Source organism: Patiria miniata, unplaced genomic scaffold, assembly GCF_015706575.1.
Source record: "Patiria miniata isolate m_02_andy unplaced genomic scaffold, ASM1570657v1 HiC_scaffold_7, whole genome shotgun sequence".
NCBI classification, from domain to species: Eukaryota; Metazoa; Echinodermata; class Asteroidea; order Valvatida; family Asterinidae; genus Patiria; species Patiria miniata.
In genome coordinates, this window is record NW_024037074.1 from 15,039,498 (window position 1) to 15,052,930 (window position 13,433).

Here is a 13,433-nt window from a genome sequence, read left to right on the forward strand (position 1 = left end):
TATTCTCAATTTGCTGTCGAAAGAAAAATCAACTAACAACAGTGAGCCCTTTGCAATACGTTCACTTGTAATCTACAATAATTTCCTTTGCAGATCCATGTACATCAATACAAGAAAATACACTCACAGAAATAGCTTACAGAAATATAAGTGAATTAATTAAAGCCTCTTTTCATGGAAAGGAGAAAATGTTTCGGAGCGTTAAGGATAGGCCTATTTATAAAAATGTATGCTCCTTGCTAAAAAAAAATTTAACGAGGCTTAAATTAGAAAACCAGTGACGCACTGTGGATGCCACTTTTTTCCAGGAACATTATTGTGCTTAGAAGCCAATCAGTGGCGTCTGCTACTGTAATTTCAACACAATCGCCTGGTATATATCCACAGATTGCATCTTTCTACAGGACACGCTGTTGACATTTCTCATCACTACTGGTCTGAGCTATATAGCTAATGATTGTGCCATCTTGGCATCAATCATCGACCTCACACCAACCGAGGTCGCAGGTTTCATTGCGGCTTATTTGTTCCAACTTCCGCAGTAATATAGATCGTTCGCTATTTCTATTTCCTATTTGCACCTGGCTGGTAATTCTCTGGTATTTCACATCGGCCAAAAGGTGAACACAGAACGTGAACGATGACACTCCTGCACGACATGGACTTAATCTGATATCAAAACTAGTCAGCTCGCTGTCGTTCTCATTAGAATTCTCTAACACTAATGGCATCACCATCACACCTAGCCAACACCATGCAACAACATTGACAGATGAGGGATGTTATTAGGGCAGTCGTTTGCTCCATGACGATATACGGCAATGATGGATAGATACATTTCCCTTGCAATTAATCCATGTCTGCGTGTACACCAGGCGTCAGGGCAAATAGTTCAGCAAGGCCCACTAATCCCGGAAGAAATCAATCTCAGACTTCAAGGTCCGTCGGTCAATCGAGATTTTCCATGTCCAAAGTCTACCTATCACTTTGGCTCTTTTTGGCGTAGTTCTCGGTGGGTGTTGGTAAGGTAGTTTGGTATAGGACAAAGGCAGTTATTCAAAAACAACATTCGGTGATTTTACCAGTTGAATAAATACACCTCACAATAATCAGTGGGCCTACCCCTATCGTACACGCGATAAAGTTTCTAGAAAACTTCCATTCTCGTTTAAATAACATGTTTCAAGTGCAACTACTCCCAAGCCGATAAAACTTTGCTCGTCTTACCAAAGCGAGACTAAACTAGGATCTAGGTATATCATATGTGTTGAATTTTGGGGCCAGGGAGGAACTTAAGCAAGTCGAAATCACAAGTGACAGTGAGTGAGTCTAGTCAGTTGACTAATTGACTCACCTTTTCTGGGGTTGGCACTTGATACATCTCTAAAAGTTTGTTGTATGATACGATCGCGCGTAGAGAAAGTCTCGAGACAAGTTGGCTGAAATGTTAGACGGTGGCCGCTGGTTGTTGATAACATTCAAATCAGTGTTTCCCCTACGGGAAGGCAGACTGGAGTTTGCAGACTGCCACCTGCGTTCAAAATTGGCAATTATGGTGGAACGGGAGGGTGTTCTCTCACTTCTTGTTCTCTTGGGTTTTTTCCTTTTCCTATAGAATATGATCCGTGCTGACCCATTTAACACGGGGCAGACTCAAGGAGCAATTGACGTAGAAGATTGTGTACTACCATCGGAGCACAGAAGTGGAAAACATGCCAATTTCCTCCAGCGGCTAGCCCGGGGTTACAGACGGGGAGAAACTGAAAAAACAAACAATTGTTTGCAAGGTGCATGTGCGTCTTCTCAATTCGGTACACCGGTGACTTTGCGAAAAATCTCAAGAATGTCACGACTCCTTTGTGCTTTTGTCAGGGTCACAAATTTATGACATAATATAGAAGTAAATATTTGGACGGATGTTTGGTAGAAGGCCAGTCGATCACTCTACATAACGAAACCAACCAACCAACCAAAGACGTATTCGCACAAAAGGCTTGTTTTCCCCAATTTGGTCAAAAAAAGTCAAACTCCCCCTCTGCGATGCAAGAAATCTGTAAATAAAAACACATGTTTCAATGCGGGCAATTCTCCTCAAGATACCAGAGCTTATTGCTCGTAAAAGTTTAGATGTAGAAAATCACTTAAGACAAGAAAAACCCTGCATTGGTATCGTTGAAAAGCGTGAAATATCTTTCATGGCCTCCACTGCATACCGGCCCAGTCTAGAGTTACCAATTGAAAACAACCGTAAACTAGACTCCCTGAACGTATTCCCGGATAGACAACAATTTGGCTCCGAAATAATTCCCGTGAATTTTGTTGCTTAGGAACAGAGGGCGTAGTAAATTCCCCCCGTCTTCTTCGCTTTCACTTTATCTTAAGTACGTTGTGATCGCGATGAAGCCTGTGGGATTTGAGGGAATGGGAGCGCAGTGTGCCGAGATCGAGGTAAAGCCGACGGAAAGTGCATGGGAATTAAGAGGTTACCCTGGTGGACGTTACAAGCTAATCCCTGTTTATGTGTTCGAATTTTGACTTCCCATTCGTCTGTTTATCACTATTTAAAAAAAAATAATCAAATATTATTTTTTTAATTCACTTTGCTTTGTTCATGTGGCAGCATTTGCACTTCATAAACGTAATAATGGAGGCAAGGATAGCTCTGCAAATATTCGAAAATAATTTCACTATAAGAATCACAATGATATACAGAAGAGTTTAAAAAGAAGTCCAATAAAACAGGCATGCTGTACACTGTTATTTCGGTTGTGTATTATATGAACCTAGCAACCAGTTGCGTAAAAAAAAATGAACAAGTTGTGTAATATTTTACACAAGTTGTGTAAACAACAGTTTACACAACGGGTTGCTAGGTTCGTATAGTACACAACCGTTTGATTTTTACACAACCGAAATAACAGTGTATGCTTTTCAGGGAAAGGAAGGCCTGTTGACTGTATCATTATTGTTCATATCACAATAATCTGAGCGAAGTGAAGCACCAGCTGCCAGCATTTCCCAACATGTCACATCCAGTGGTATCCTCTTCATGGATTCACAGTATAGCAATGATGATATCTACTGTGCCTTTAGCGCTGTATTCGTTTGCTCTCAATAATTCCAGTTGGACATCCGGTTTTCCGCAAGATGTGACGCGGTAACACCTGGACAAGCTGCGTCTTCTTAAAGATGATACGTGAGATGGTTCATTCATAGAAGAGCGGATGGTGCGATATCGCCACGCTCCAATCGTCCTCGTGACAAATCCTGAGAATTTGGTTCTTTTCGTTGAAAAATGTTACACTTTTCCTGACAATATACCCTACTAGAACTAAATCGAAGGGTTGTTTGGTATTAAACAAATCCCCGGGTGTAATTCCAATTCAATGAAGGTGGTGTTAACATTGTGTTAGCAAGGGATTCATAACTCCTACAATTCCCTTCTATTTATTCAAATCCCAAGAATTCGTCGGAGAAGTAGTTCATGCACCCACAAAATGTTGGAGCGAGGAGAGTTGTATAGAATCAGACGGTTTTTTTTCCTGTACCCACGCCGGATTGCATCTATTTTGGACTCCGGAGCGAGTTCTCAATTGTGCCTTGGAAACTGACGTAAATAGCCGGTATCAACGGTAGTCATTGAGTGACGATCATCCTGGATCCGCGACGAATGAGCTTCACGTCGCAGAACCAACTAGAGAAGAGAATCTGGAGTTCATACCAATGGCTGAAATAAGGGGGGACTTTGGGGAATGGCCACACTTACCGGGGGGGGACCCACCACCCAATATTTTGTAACGAGTGCCCTTTTTTCACGAGTGCCCTTTTGCACAAGCGCACTCGGCACTTGAAAAAAGGCACCTTTATAATCCCTTAGTAATCCGTTAGAGCCCCTATGAAAAAAATCCCTACACCATATTTCCACAAACATTTTCTTTAAATGTCAATGTTTTCTGAAGATCAGATTTTTAAAAATAGACAAGATAGAACTACCATATGTCCAGCACCCTCCTCCCCCCCCCCCCTTCAATCAAAACCATGCATGTCAAAATAACCTACGCGCAACGGACAGGAACGTAATGACGGAAAAGTACTAACCAAAAGGACACTGTCTTGTAATACATTATTAAAGTTTATACAGGGTCAAACAGCACACCTGGGGTGAAATTGTCACACAAAGGTGCATGTACTTATGTAAAAAGTAATATATATAGTTTTTTGTTTTTACATTTTCATACGTAGGTTATTGTGTACGTGTGAATTCGAGGCACCGTACGTATGATGAGCTTTACGTCGCAGAACCAACTAAGGAAGAGAATCTGGAGTTTATATCAATGACTGAATGAAGGAAGGGACCGTGTTTGGGGAATGGCTACACTTTAGTGTTACTAAAGCGCAGTGTTACTAAATTAACATGGCGTGGACGTACAGAGTGTTAATTTCACAAATGTGTTAGTACATCGGTGTTATTATCTATATCAAACGTGTGGATCAATAAAGATGAAACAAGTGTAAGTTGAACACCGCATTATTTTGGCAGTGTACAAGCAGTGTATGCCCATGCATATAATTATGCACATAAACAGTCGAGCACGATTACTACGAGTGTAGTTTGGACAAGATTCATGTCATAACGAGCATTAATATCGTCAGGTCCAGCAAAAATGTCCAATAAAGGTAAATTATGAAGGCAGTTTGAACGAGATCAATGTTTTAACGAGCATTAATATCGTCAGGTCCTGCCGAAATATCCAATAAAGGTAAGTTACGAGTGTGGTTTGAAGGAGATCAATGTCATAACGAGCATTAAGTTCGTCAAGTCCGGCCAAAAAGTCCAATAAAGGTAAGTTACTGCACTACACGTTTAAAGTGACATGTACATTAAGAAAAGGAAATAAGAGTGATTTTGTACGGACGCATTGAAACGAAGTTCAGTGACATTAAAATCAAATAATGAAAGTGCAATTTGTTTCAATTATATTTTGATGTTTTTTATTGAATTCCACTAACTCTACGTAGGACGAACATATTATTCGGTCACATGAATGAATCACACTTCTCGAAAGCTGTCAAACGGTTGGCAGTGACTTCAAGCAAATATGGCTCGTATTCTACATCGGGGTTCAATCGTACATTCCCTGCAAATCTTGACACTATATCTCGCCTGAAGAGCATCGGGACGACATGGAAGACCAAAGGAAAACAGCGACGTTGACACTTGCTTGTATAAATGCAATTACTACACGTATGGCTGGGGGGTGAGCTCAGGCTGCAATGTTTGTATAAACGAGTGTGAAATCATCAAAGCATTGAGCCGTTATTTGTCACACAAATTCTGCCACGGTAAAGTTTGCTAATATTTGAATTGTTCCGTTGCCCCCTGGAAGGCTCAATTTGTACCTCTGGCAACTTTAACTGGAACGTGGTTGATATGTCAAACACACATTCAGCGATTTCGTTTACTCTCAAACACATTGGGACTGATTCGTAATTCCCAGACCTGTGTTTTACAGTTGGCCTTAGTTGCACAATTGAGTTAGGTAAAAACGATCCGCTTTCGAATATCGGCGTAGGGAGTGTCGTATTTATGTTTATAGCCTCAGTATCATTTTACTCGTGGCGAGACACGAATTTCCTGCAGTTATTTGGTCAACAAAAGTCTGCAGTCGGTCTGAGATGAGGGGGGGGGCAGTCGGTCTGAGATGAGGGGGGGGGGCAGTCGGTCTGAGAGAGGGGGGGGATTTGACAAGTACAAGATAGACACAGACAGCTATTGATGTTGCCAAGGGAACAAGTGAAGGGGTGAAAGGATCGAGGTGGGGTGGGAGATTGGAGGCCAAGGGGTCTCATCGATCAAATTATGGTACGAGACGTGACAGAGGGATCTCAGGCGACATCAGTTCCTCCGATTGGTATGAAATACGCATGCGTCAGCAAAATGGCGCGATGATATAGGTTTCAGATCATGTTTTCTCAACTCAAAAACAGACAAGAGTTCCAGGAAATTGCCTTCATTCCAGCCAGTTATAACTTCTTTAACAATTCAATGAAGATTCCATAAGTCTGCCAATCTCCACTAGCTTCGTTAACTTTGATCTTTGAATAAATCAAACGATTTGCGTCCAAAACCTTGCGCCTCGGGAATAAACACCCTCTTGTGGTGTTTTAATAAACCCAACTTATAGATCTCGCGTTCATTGAACCCTCTTGAACATGACTTAATATTCGGAAAAACATGCTACAACCACGTCAAGAAGTATCATCCATCTCACTGTGAATTCAAAGAGAAAAGGTACAGATAGCAGTTCATATTTCTCTGACATTTCGGCACGAATTGCCATCTGCCGACTTGAATCTACAAGCAACTCTTCTGGAAACACATCACGCACGCGCGCGTGCGCAGCAAGGAGTAGTAACTAACACTTCTAGGGCAATGATCTTCAACCACAATATTGGGACTTGTTCAAAGTCTTGGCTTCAGATGCATGCTTTGACCCCTGACCTGTAGACTCTGGCTCCACATTAGCCCATTTCTACTATAGGAACTATTCATAAGATGCAATTTTGCGTCGGGGTGATGTAAATCACCGCAGACAGTGGTCGAGTGGAAGACGTCTGAACTATAGTAAGCATGAGATTGTGGGTTCGAGTCCCTCCGAGTTGTTTTGAGTATACTGTGTTCATGAAACACAATTTATAAAAAAAAAAATATGTTGGTGAAGGGCAAAACCCAATTTTGAATTTACCAGGAACATGGAATCTTATTATATTGCTGATATACATTTTTATAGTATTTTCATTTGGTTCTTAAAGATGCATAAATCATGCTCTTGACATGGATTTTTTATTTCCTTAATTTGTTCACGCCCTTACGTTATTCCGACTATGGGCGTCTGAAATCCACTGAAAAGGGGGCTTTCACTTTGTGTAACAAAATAACCCGCCCTGCGAGAGCCGAGTTATACAGCTACACGACGGTGGATTATGTTTTATTCAATGTCTCATTCAAAAATGAATACTTTTTATATATAGCTAGGAAAAAACAAAAAAAAATCGAGGTGAAACTCAGAAATAGCACGGGGAATGCATCTATATATTAAAGCTTGAAAAAAGTTTCTTGAGCAAGAGCCACAGCCGGAGACGAAGTCGTGGTTTGGAAACCTCACCTCAGTTGTACGTCATTTGTATATGCATCCACACGGATCCGATCTCCACAAACAGATTACATCTAAGCTGCTTCATCAAAATTTGTGGCCACTGATCGGGACACTTTCTATCCCTGGGGACGACCTTCGTGTTACATGAAAATAACCGCCCGGATTTCCATTATAAGGACACGCAGGCCTGAAAACATGACGTTAGACAAATTGATGCCGTCGATTTTTCTTTGACGGACTAGGAACTCACTGGAGTCCCTTTGAATTCCTCAAAATGATCACACAAACGAAGCTATTCGCATAAAGTACACTAATCGTCTGACACTGATGAATGATGGCATGATGGACGATCTCAGCGAGTTTTATGGAGGGTTAATGGAGTCGAGATTTCAAAAGTGTCAATCCAACAGTGCCCATCTCTCCAAAGCCACAGAAAATGCAGCTCTGACAAGCTGATGAGATGGGTTGAAAGAGTTCAGGGTAATGAAAACCAAATGGCCAGCTGTACCCGTGTCTACGACTCGATACGTGCTGAAGCCAATTCTACCCCAAACCTCTATGGAGATGGAGCAAAACGATTATAAGGATGCATGATCAGGAGCGAAGGCGGGAGGGAGCTGTTTTGCCAATTTCCTGGGGGTAATAGTAAAATACGAAAGCTAATATTTCTATGAATCGCTTCGTGGCCATCCATTATCACAGACTGACAGGTGATTGCTTATGGGTGACAATGAAATTCGACGGCGTATAAAGACATTATTGGCCTGAAAAAAAATTAATTGAAAAATCGTGTCAATGAACTTATTCAAGCCACTGACGAGAGATTACATCTAGCCTATGGGGGAATGTAATAGGTTGTTTTCCCACAAACATTATGGTTGCTTTCATGGAGGGGTGTGTTATTTAATACACGCACGCTTGACGCGGGGCTGTAAGCTAGCGGGACCGCGGGAGATGACGCAGGGGAAGACGTACGGGGAGCAGGCTTTGTATCCTGGTCACGATCGCCAAACCAAATCACAATACCTGACACTCTGGCTTGTGGCTTGAGAATACAAATTGTCGTCTTGGGGATGAGATGTCAGGCATAGACTTGACAGTGTCTCAAGGAGGTTTCATTACCTACTTGGAGTCTGCAAACAGCACGTACGCACAAACACCCCAACGGTTACCACACACTTCCCGGCTATGAACCAACATGAGAAATTGGCCCCTGAAACATTGTAACCTAGTATGCTCTGCAGACAAGTTATTCCATTGACCAATTCATAACAAAAATATATTCAACTTGAGTAGACAGATGGAGGATGGAAACTTGAATTCAAGATGTACGCTTTGTTTTACATGACCAAAATCAGCCACGCATCATAAGAACGAGCTCCCATTGGCTTAAAGTTTGATTTGACATGGGCTGTCATTGGTCCATACCAATAGGGAGATACTATCATTATTTAGCATTGTATAAGTATGCATTAGTTTATCAAAAACAGCAACGGCATTTTTGCGAAAATAAAAATACCAACATCTACATTACATGCAAGGACACACAAAGCTGACTCAAAGTAGTGCACTGACATATTATTTATAATCCATAACAAGGCTTGTCCCATTAAGAAGTGGGTTTTTTTCCCTACGATTTGCAAGGTCATTTTGTGAAGTAAAATCTCCATAAGATTCAAAAGGACGCCCTTGGCCTCATCTGGAGTATAAAAAAAAGGTGTGCACAAAACAGCCTCCAGATAAAAAGATTAATGAAAGTCTGCTCATGATCATGTCCAAGATATCCACCTGTTCTAGCACAGAATTTGCTATGCCATGTTATGGATTAAATATTTACATTGTATATATTACGGTGTGCTGCTTCCACGTGCACTTTTGCAATGAGATTTTGTCTATAGGGAGGATTATGGGGTATTTGCACGCATCTCATACATACTTCTCCATTAAAGCCACGTAGGAACATTGGTAAAAACGCGGACATTTTACCTAATTTTAATAACAAAAATCTTTCTCTAAGTGAAGATAGGAATGGTACCAGAGAACCTGTGAAACTATTCCGCCCGAAATGGTATCGTTCGGAGAAAACAATACTGGAAAGCAATTTAAAAATGTGTGCCCGCGGCCACACCTTTTTACGTGCTTTAACAACGGAATCCAGTTTCCATACCCGAAAAGTGTGCTAATGTTTTATCTGATTTCTAAAAATATATAGTTGCAACTAGCTAAAACTTGCACATTTGTAATGCACTCTACTTACGTTTTTGAAGTTTTGTTGGTTCCCAAAAAAAACACCAGGAAGCAAAGATCCTACCTTTAATTGTGAGCTATGCAGATTGCAAAATGCAGTAAGCTTGATGAGTGAATATAGGTGCGTCTGCGTGGGGCAACTCCTCTAAATTCTGCCCACAGATATTAAATGACCGCAAACTAAGAAATTCCAAATACAGAGCATCATTTCATCATGAAATATCTTGTGCATGTTGTGGGTTTTCTTTATGGGCCAAACGTCAACCACATGTCATCCTGATCTATGGTTCTGCCTGTCGATTCGTGACTTTCCCATTGAATGTAGGCCTCCGGTAAAAATGGAAAGCTCAATCACTCCAGAATAATTGTAAGGAGGTAGACAGGCCAAAAAGTTATTGTGTGTGACACGGTTTTCTCATTCGTGTTCGATGAATTTTAGTTAGGCTCAGGGCTATGTTAAACCAACGCTCATATCCAATTCAACTTTCCACAGTGGTGTTTATTACGGATTCACACTACGAGACGCTACTCTCTTATAAGCACAGGTGTGAACCTGTGGTTCTTAGCACCATTAAAATCATATCACCAAGGGCCTCGCTGAGATGAGCCAGAGCGGATGCATTCCAAGACAGACAGTCGTTCTGTTGAATTGTCTATTGAAATATGTTTTGTGCAGTAATCATAGCCGCGGATGGGGGAGGGGGCGCTCCCAAGCGTCAATTAAGCCACCCCCCCCCTTGTTCAAATTTGCAAAAGCAGCAGGCCAATTGCCCCCCCCCCCTCCCGAAAATAATATGGTTCTGGGTCCGTCCTTAGCCATCTGCAGTATAGAGTTGTTCTCATTTAAGCTATACTTTCTGCGGATTTTTTGTATACATTTGTTTTATGTTCTGTGCTTCTTGAATTATTGGGGGGGGGGGGGCAAGCACTCATCCCCATAAAAGCACAACTCAAGATGTAACAAATATGCGAGGGTTTTACAATTATAATCGAATCGCTTCGGGCAAGTTCAGAAAATGGAATGTGAAACACACATGAATCCAAATTGGCCACTTTGGGGAATAAACTTTGTGGTACTGGAGCAGGGTCTATACGTGAAAGGTCCTCGAACTCCCATCTGACTATATCAACAGGGACCAGGTGAAGGACTAGCCAAGTCAAGTCTAACAGAGACATCAGAGGAAGAGTCGAAAATGTCATCAGAGAATCGCAAGCCCAAGCCTGTAAGGCCTTCAACTGAAAGGAAAATAACCCCGGCGCGCGGTGGAGACGTTATACCCTTTTTGAAGTGCGTGCAATGCACATACGGCGGGTAGAGTAATTATTGAGGAGTTGGTGCACGTTCGACGTGCCTGTGGCACTAGGAATCTGAACCTCGTCACGGGGACTTCCTAGCTCGGTGGGATCGAGCGAAGGTCCGGTGAGAGAGTCGTTGTATAAAAATCCAATTAGATTTGGTGAGGATCGCAGTGAATTATTTAAGAGAAGTCGATAATTAATAACACTCATGGTCCCAAATGAGATGCCTGGGAATTGGTGCTTCCTGCGAGTTACTACGCACAGTTATCACTCACTTCGAAGTGATCTCATCTGTTTGGTAAAGGTGACAACATTCACAAAGTACAAGGAAAACAAAGCCGCACAAAGTATATCTTTGCAAGATTTACCATGATATTATTGTCAGTCATAACTATGATCAGCTCTTAGCTATCAAACCTACACCAGGCATCAAATAGTTCTTTTAAAAATGTGGATCTGTACAGCGTACGTTTTCTAATTCGAAGACGAGTTCAACATCGTGCTTATGGATTATGATAAAACTCAACTGCGAGAACAGTCCAGGAGTCAATGCCTCTACAAGAATCAAGAGCCTCAATCAAGCATCGTTGTTATAGTGCCGACATCTCAATGTGGGAAGCAAGCCGGATAGGCTGCAGACTATTCGAATGAACAGAACTCAATGAAACGATTCTTCAGGCAGGATCTTCACACCTTCAACACTAAGAAAAATTACACATTATTTTGAGAAAAGGTCCATCAATTACAATCCACCATTTCGCCGTTAGTTATTGTCATCTTCATTGTTTTCGTCAGCAAAATCTCCAAAGTGGCCACATTACAATAAATTGTGCTGTTCTTTGTAGTTTCCTTAAAAGAAATAATAAAGAATAAAGGTCCGGATATGCATGGTTCCAGCAAGAATCATAAAGGAATGCCGTTACACCCTTGCACCAATACTCACCAGAATTTTTCATTATTTTTCAGTTTACCTATTGCAAAACAACAATGACCTCATTTGGCCCCTGGATGACCTTTGACCTCAAATTTCTCAAGTCATCTGAAGTCCCCCTATTCCCAAAGATTATTGTCACCGAGTTTGGTTGAGATTTAAGTCTGACTTTTCATATGACATCCCTAACAGTTAACCTAACCAAAATGGAACACACGGACACACAAATACACACGGACACATAAGAATACCCTTTCCCGAGATCCCCCTTTAAAAAGCAGGGGGGGGGGGGGTAATAAAAAGGGGACAAAGCTAATCCAGCCAACTACAGACCAATTTCTCTGACTTCAGTACCCAACAAATTATTGGAGCACATCATTCATCACCACAGTTATGGACCACATGGACGAATCACAAATGTTCAATATGGATTTCGCAAAACTAGCGTGGCTTATGTGAATCTCAACTAAAGTGCTCACCGTTCATGATTTTGCCAAGTCTCTGCTGAATTCCTAATCCCAAACAGGTCTGCTAATTCTGCTGGACTTCAGCAAAGCTTTCGATACAGGACCACACCAGAGGCTCTTATACCACATTAGGCTTGGGCATCAGAGGATCACTTCATACCTGGATTAAGGATTTCTAAATTCATCGTCATATCAAAGGGTTGTACTGGAAGGTTCACCTGTTGTATCCGGCGTTCCCCAAGGTCGTGGCCCCTTGCTTTTAGGATTTACATAAACGACATGCCATATCTTCAATCAGATCGAGTTTGCGCCTGTTTGTAGATGACTGTATTCTTTATCGTCAAGTGCAATCTGATGGAGACTCGGAAATATCAATAAGCTGTGCGAATGGTCAGATATCTGGCAAATGCATTTCAGCATCACTAAGTGCTTTGTCATGCATGTTAACCCAAAAAGATCTTATCGGTACAAAATGGGTCGCGTTCCTCTCTCGAAGTTGCAAAACATCACCCTTATCTGGAAGTAGAAATAATTTCAGATGACCTAGAATGGAAACATCACATCAAAGATTACCTCCAAAGTATCTAGTATATGGGGAATTTTGCAAAGACATCTGCTCGATTGCCGTGAACAAGTTAGTGAAAGAAACAGCATACAAGACATTAGTAGCCCCGGTTAGAATACTGTGCAAACATTTGGGACCCACACAAAGACTGGGAAAATCCAACGCAAGGCAGCTCGCTTCGTAACTGAGAACTAGTACAAGAGGGACGCCAGTGGAAGCAGTTTAGTAGGTTATTTAGTTAACTTTCCTGTAAAAGGCAACAATATCATGGTAGCTTTCCAGGATGACAAACTACCCAAAACATCTAACAGGTCAACTAGGGGCTTCAAACCAAACTCTACGTTCATTCCACTTCACACCAAAAAGGACTGCTACAAATATGCCCTCATTCCACGTACAATCCCAGAGTGGAACCTTCTTTCACTCTCCACACAGGAAGCTACTATCTGCTGATACCTTCAAATCAGATTTGGATATTAAGGACCTCATAAACCACGCTAAACCTCTCGAATTATTTTGCTGCCAGCACTACGCCTACGTGTTTATAACCCTCCAGCAGAAGGTGTTTACGCAGAGACACGCAGTAGTACCGATCTGATGCACCGTGCCCTCTGGAGACATGCACACCATAGGGAACAAAAGATTGTAAACGCCTCCACATGGCAATTTCTATAGATGAATACGTATCCACAAGGTTTTCACGAAATAGATTTGTGGATTTTACACAAAAACTAGGAATTTCCAAGGCATGTTGATCGGTCGCAAAT